We start from the raw sequence: 7023 nt of genomic DNA, 5'->3' as shown, positions 1-7023 counted from the left end.
TCAAATGCCACACGTCTTTAATATGAGTGGTCTGAGGCCTGAAGGCTTCACAAGCAAGCAGTTTTAGGGCATAAAATGCATTAACTTAAGCAGACTTCTATTATGATACGTTCACTTGTGTGTCTGGGTAACATGAAAATGAAAAGCATCATAAAAAGAAAAGAGAAATGAAAAATGAGTATATATAAATATATTGTTTACAATCTTAAATAAAACACATACACATGCACACAAATGACCCACGATCTCTCTGGAATAAATAATAATAAACTTTATTGAGCTACTGTCTGAAATGTCAGCATTCTCATCCCCAACAACAGATACAATACAGGCCAGGGGTAGCCATACTTTTAATAAACAAATTAATAAATGCAATTCTGCTTAAGTAGCTACTCATTTTCATTAATGACATTCATAAGGTGCATATACTTTAAGAACAATAAATTACTATTAAAATAATTTAATTATTCAAAGTCTTACATATATAAAGTCTCTTGCAAACATAAAATATCACAGTTAACCAAACATTCATCAACAACAATACGACGAGCTCTCTCTGACCCACACACATGGTCCTCATCAGTTGTATGATAGTCACTTAATGTCAACATGGGCCTTTAAAATGTGTACATAATTGCTGTAGCTGAAGGTATATTCATTTTCCCAACAAAAGGTATACCTTTATACTCCAGACTTTAATTATGATGTGCAAGTAGTAGAAATATGGTCCCAAAAGCAATAAGACTGCTGACATATATTGCTATGCCAATACCAAGACTGACATGGTTAAGTATGCGTGCAGTTCTGGAGTGTTCCTCTGCAATTTGTCGGTGTCCTGACTTGTTTGCATTTCGAGTCTGTAAAAGTAAACAATAAAATATTAGTGTGTTGTATAGCACATTTCATACATAAATGAAAAAGTTTCACAAGTTAGCATAAAAAAGAGTGGTCAAACTAAAATGCATCTTTAAAGTAAAACAAAAACAAAACCATGTTGTAGAGTAGCTTTAATGGTTGTCTAATTTTAAATGTAAGAAGTAATAATAGTAACTACATAATCTTGCAGGTTTAAAACAAAAACTATAAAAAGGCTATTAACCATTTAAAGAGTGAAAAACACTTTCTGTATCGTTTGTCAAACACAAAAACATCTTTTAGTCCTAAGATAATTCTCAAAATTACATGTGTTATTTCATATTTTGATGAGTTTAACGCCATTGTAATGTTAATGTCTACATGAACTGTATGTAATAGGCTTGTAAAGAGGTAGAAAATGTATATGAATACTTATAATACTTACTGTGACGGAGTAAACAAGAGCAGCAATGCCTGTGGGTAAAAAACAGAAGATCATGGTAAAGATGGAGTAACCCAGGTAATCTGGCAGTGGTTTATCCTCTGGAGTGATGGTCAGATTCACTTCTGGCTGCATAGTGACCACTTGAGGATCAGGATTCATTTCTTTATCCCCATCTGAAGGTTTATTCAGTAACTGGACCTCCATTTTGCTTTCTAGACTTTTCTGTTGCGTAGATATAAACTTCTTGGTGTGGATCTGGCAATGCCTGGTAGAGGGAGTTATAAGCTGTTTGGGGTGGAGCTATAGAGGGTCTGCACGTTACCATTGGCTGACATGACTTCCTGTGTACTTCCCAAATTCTGGGAAATAACATTTGGTGTTGCATGTCACAATTTCATAAAAACTTCTTTTGGGATGAGGAAGATTTTAATGAATTTTATTAATAGAAAAAGTTATATTGTGACACTTTTTCAACTGATTTTGTTTGCACAATTTACATTTTGTATGTCATAAACTTTCAACATTAAACAACATTATGTAATTAAGTTGTTGGGCTAGAGTGATTTCACCATCACCGGAAGTGAGCGACAGCATTAGTACACTAAGCTGTGTTAACCTTCTAAGACCTGGGGGTATTGCACAACATTTAGAAAGCCAGGATAACAGAAAAGGCCCAGATTGATCTAGTTTAACCAGTGCATATTGGCTTAGTCTGGTGCACGATTGCTGTGCCAGGATGAGAACGTGCAGCTATGTCATGCCAGGTGTAGCCAGCTAGGATATGTGCACATTCACGGCAATCTTAAACAGACCGCGGGATGCATCACAGAATCACTGATTCAAAAATGGATAAAACTCATAAAAATTCATAATGAAACTGCAAACACTTAACTACTATATGTGCATCTACAGTATTTTATCTATTTAATTTATTTTATCTGTCTATTTTAGTTTATCTCATCTATTTACTCTTATCTACACTGTGTTCCAAATTATTATGCATCACATACTGTATCAGTTAGATTTAATTGAAAAAACATTCAGGTTTTAAAGAACTAGCTGGTATCAATCTAAGACAGGTTTATTCATTAGTTTGCAAGGAGATCCTCCTTGAAAAAGTTCTTCCACATTATTAAGCAAGTTGTAGTTCTCATACAATATGGGTATGAAAACAGATCTTTCTAAAGACAAAATGTGTGCGTTATCTTAAAATAAAGCTATTTATTTCCTATAACAATTTAGATTTGGTGGAACTAAACAGAAATATTGAATTATAATAAAATGTATGCAGGATTTGACCATATGAAGAATTTTTTAAGGAAAATATTAGGAAAAGGCAACAATAAAAATGCCACAGCTAAGAAAACTTGCTGGTGTCTCTAAGTCTTCAATACTGGATCCTTCAGTGCATAAAGCTGGATTTCAACCCCACCCCTAAACTAAAGCTTCCAAAAAGACAACATTTGCTGTGAGCTACATGAAGTTTTCAAACAATTTTATTCATGGACATGCCATAATACACTGTATAGTATATTCTGGATTGTTGGTGAATAGTCAAACAACACTGTAACATTAGGGGGAGATGGCAGACTAATGATTTGGACTGGAATATTGGGAAGTAAGATGTTAGGTCCCTTTAGAGTCCCTGAGCCAAAAGGACATCTAGAAGATATGTAAAGTTCCTATAAAAAAGGTTTTCACTAGATGTGAAAGGATTCATGTCTTCTGAAATAAATTTTCTTTCATGCAGAATAATACACCATCCCATGCTGCAAAAAGCAAAGGAAAAACAAAGCCAGTGCTCTCACACAAAACATGGGGCTGCCATGATCCTGTCACTATGACTAGAAAACTGTGACCTGAAGACATCCATAACAACCACCTAGTTTGTCTATGTCTAGAAACAGCTCTGTTTGCAGTTACATATATGCATAAACATATATCTTATTCTATTAAAATAATAGATATACTGTTAAAAATATTGGCAAATTGGTTGTCAAAGGAAAATGTACATATACTGTTCGTTTGCAACATACAGACACAGATACAATGATAAAACATTGCCCCAAAATAATGTGTTAGGTTTTACATAATACAGTATAGGTATACAGTCTGATTGTCAAAAAGTGACTAGCTGGCCCAACTTATTAATGCGCACAACACTTAGTGCCTCTTTCAGGATGTTATGTAGCTTTAAATTTTTTTTGTACATCTGTAATTTTACCAAAAAATATCAAATATTTTCAATTATTTAACCTCTCTGTTGGAATCAATATCAAATATTAGACCTCTTTAGATCTCTTAGTTTCTTTTTTTATAGATCTGCAACAAAAACGGCAATAAATAAACAGAGCATTTCTTTATCAGTACTGTTTTGGGAAAGGAGCTTGGACCACGTCACAGTTTGTCAAAGTCAATAATTTCAATGAATTGCCTCATGATGTTTAACTATTACACATTTCTGCCCTAAGGGAAAAAATACTTTTAATTTCAGTATGTGAAAGGCATTTAAGTCTGAGATCTGCACAAACATGTGCGTGCAAATGGTTCATACAGTTTTAGGGCATAAAACATCTGTAATGTAGTGGACCCAAAAGCTCCATAAAAATTCCTATTAAAAGAATTCAATTTTTCCAAGTTTTGCTTAATTAAAAAAAGTCTCTTGCAAACATAAAAAATCACAGTTATCCAAAAGTTCATCAACAACAATACAGCGGGCTCTATATCACACACTACCCACACATAGTCCTTGGCAGTTGTATGAAAGTACAACTGATATACCAAAAACAGAAGTATACCATCACATCCGACCACTTCAGTCCTTATGTAAGCCCTAGTCTAAAATTCCGGAAAAAAACATGAACCCAACAAAAATAATAAAGCTGATGACTAACAAATATATTGTAATGCCAATAAAAAGACTGACATGGTTAAGTCTGAGTGCAATTCTGGAATTTTTCTCTGCCATTTGTCGGTGTCCGAACAGGTTTGCATTTTGAGTCTGTAAAAGTAAATAATAAAATGTTTGTACATCTGTGTAAAGTATAGTAGCCTACATTTCACACATAAATCAAAGAGTTTCACAGGTATAAAAACAAAAAAGCATCATTAAAACGAATATATAAAGTCATGATATACAGTAGTTTTAAAATAATTTCAAATGTAATAAGTAATAATAGTTAAGGCTATATAATCATGCAGAGTTAAAACAAAAACTAAAAAAGGTTATTAACCATTTAAAGAGTTTACATTTATTTTTGGATTATTTTGGTCATAACATCATTGTAATACACTGAAAAAAATGATTCATTGAATTTAATCAAGGTAAGTGGTTGCAATCAATTTATTTAAGCTACATTTAAACAAAAAGATTAGTAAAGTAAAATAAAATATAAAACTTTTTTTTAAATGTAGCTTAAATAAATTGATTGCAACCACTTACGTTAAAAAATTGATTAAATTCAACAAATCATTTTTTTCAGTGTAGATACATTTATGTTATTTCAAGAGTTTATCATTGTGCTGCAGTAGTGTAATATCTACATATGTACTGTACAGTATATACATAACTTAAATATTACATTAAGACACATACGTAATAGCCTTGAAAAGGTACACAAATACTTACTGTGATGGAGTAAACCAAAGCAGCAAGGCCAAGAGGTAAAAAACAGCACAGTGTGGTAAAGATGGAGTAACCCAGGTGATCTGGCAGTGGTTTATCCAGTGGAGTGTTGATCACATTAACTTCCGGCTGCATAGTGACCACTTGATATCCTGAATTCATTTCTTTATCCCCACCTGAAGGCTTATTCAGTAACTGGCTGATACCCATTTTGGTTTCTAGTCTTTTGGACTTTTCTCTTGTTTCTACACGTAAAGCTGAATTTCTTTGTGTGAATCTGGCAAAGCCTGCAAGAGGGAGTTATAAGATGTTGGGGTGGAGCTATAAAAGCTGTGCATATCACCATTGGCTGACATGACATCTTGCGTAACCCATTTGTAAAATTCTGGGAAATGACAGTGGGTGTTGCATGTCACAACTTCCTTAACGTCTTTTTTGGGATAAAGACATTTTTTATACTGCATAGGCACTTATGAAGGATTGCAATTGTGTTTTATACTGTGTTCAATTCAAATATACTTGGTGAAAACAGACGCCATGAGGTATAACATTAAAAAGCTAAATTATTATAATCCATCTCCCTCTAGCTCAATTCCCCAAAATCATAATTACAGGACTTGACTTAAATTTAAATACACCTTCCCAGTCTATTGGAAACATGTATCTTATATGCATTTCGGTTTATTTTGCATTTATTTAATGTTGGATGGTCTGTTCACGCATCAGGGTTGGAAATTACTGGGGGATTTGAGCAAAAATGTCACCAAGATGAATAAAAATGCCTCTTAAATTGAAGACAAGGGGTAAACTCGACTCTTTACAATTAAACAAAATTGATCATAACTGTCATGAGCTAATGAAATGTGAAAATAAATGACAAGTGTCGATGATACCATTAGAAGATATGTTCCAGTGGTGTCCAAACAAAAAAGTGATAAAAGCTACTATTACCCTCGACCCCAAATGACCAAAAATGTCAGAAGTCAAAAACAGTTTTGGGTTTTTGTTTGATTTAGCATGTGTAGTGGGAGATTTTTTATTCTTATTTTAATTGTAGTTTATGAATTTATAATTGTTAAATGCAAAATCCTGTTCTTCTGTTCTAGTAAAATATTTCTGTTCTTTCCATCTGTTCAGTAGGACTAGAACATTATACAAAGTCCTAGCAGATCAGATAAAGGGGGGGCTAGTGAATGAGATAAGTAACAACTGATGAACAAGTGAAAAAACTCAGTAAACGGTAAAGTTCACTGAGAACAAAATAATTTCTTCTATTTGACTAGATGTGCTTCAACTGATATGTTTCTTAGTCATTGATAAATTGAAGGTTAAGTGACGCTGGAACTAAAATGACTATCTTTGGTTCATGGGCGGAGATGGGATGACTTTGTATTTTTCAGTATCTTGCTATAAACATGCGAACAAATTTGTGAACGGGGCTCTCATTTTTACCTCTGCATACAGAGGGTGAGAGACTATTCTGCAGAATATAATAAATTCAGACAAAGAAAATTCTGTTAACAGTGTGTCTGTGTGATCCTTGACTTTCACTCTTTAATGGTATTATTTGATGCGGCTAAAATATATATATAATAATATATATATATATATACATATAATGAAACACAAATAAAACCATTTCCAAAAAGAATGTGTTTTGTATTTCTGACAAGTGCATTCTTGTTATCTTTAAAACCGAAGTCTGACAGAGTTTTATAGAAAAGATGGTCTTACATTACAATGCACAAAATACTTATAGTAAACATCCATTACAAGTGAAATGTTTTTGTTATTTCACATTATTTTCACAAGAGGGCGCCAAATTACTTTTTTCACCTTTCTTATCAAATACTACAAAATTATGTTTATGGTTTACCAGAAGAAACAGGCAGAAAACAGGAAATGATTTTGGCAGTTAATCAGCCTTTGTGACTTTGGCAGGACCCTCTTTTAAGTGGTTCAACAGTTTTAAGTTGTTTTAGGTTGTTTTTGTAAATCTATAAATCAAATTTGCCCAAAAATCTCGAATATTTATCAGTTAACCCTTTAGACACTGTTGGAGTGGAGAAGTAAGCCTACTAACACAAATAATGTCAAA

At 33.1% G+C, this 7023-nt stretch overlaps 2 long non-coding RNA genes across 2 annotated transcripts; both read right to left on the bottom strand.

The window, feature by feature from the left end:
* Positions 1-256: 256 nt before the first annotated feature.
* LOC135789128 (uncharacterized) lies at positions 257-1758 on the bottom strand. Its single transcript, XR_010547492.1, has 2 exons — positions 1301-1758; positions 257-857 (listed from the first exon to the last, which is right to left on the bottom strand). It is a non-coding gene; the product is annotated as an uncharacterized lncRNA (long non-coding RNA).
* Positions 1759-2778: 1020 nt separating this feature from the next.
* LOC135789129 (uncharacterized) lies at positions 2779-5240 on the bottom strand. The gene is made up of 2 exons (XR_010547493.2): positions 4929-5240; positions 2779-4301 (listed from the first exon to the last, which is right to left on the bottom strand). It is a non-coding gene; the product is annotated as an uncharacterized lncRNA (long non-coding RNA).
* Positions 5241-7023: the final 1783 nt, after the last annotated feature.

Source organism: Paramisgurnus dabryanus, chromosome 13 (genome assembly GCF_030506205.2).
Source record: "Paramisgurnus dabryanus chromosome 13, PD_genome_1.1, whole genome shotgun sequence".
NCBI classification, from domain to species: Eukaryota; Metazoa; Chordata; class Actinopteri; order Cypriniformes; family Cobitidae; genus Paramisgurnus; species Paramisgurnus dabryanus.
This window is presented reverse-complemented; position numbering and strand designations above follow the sequence as displayed.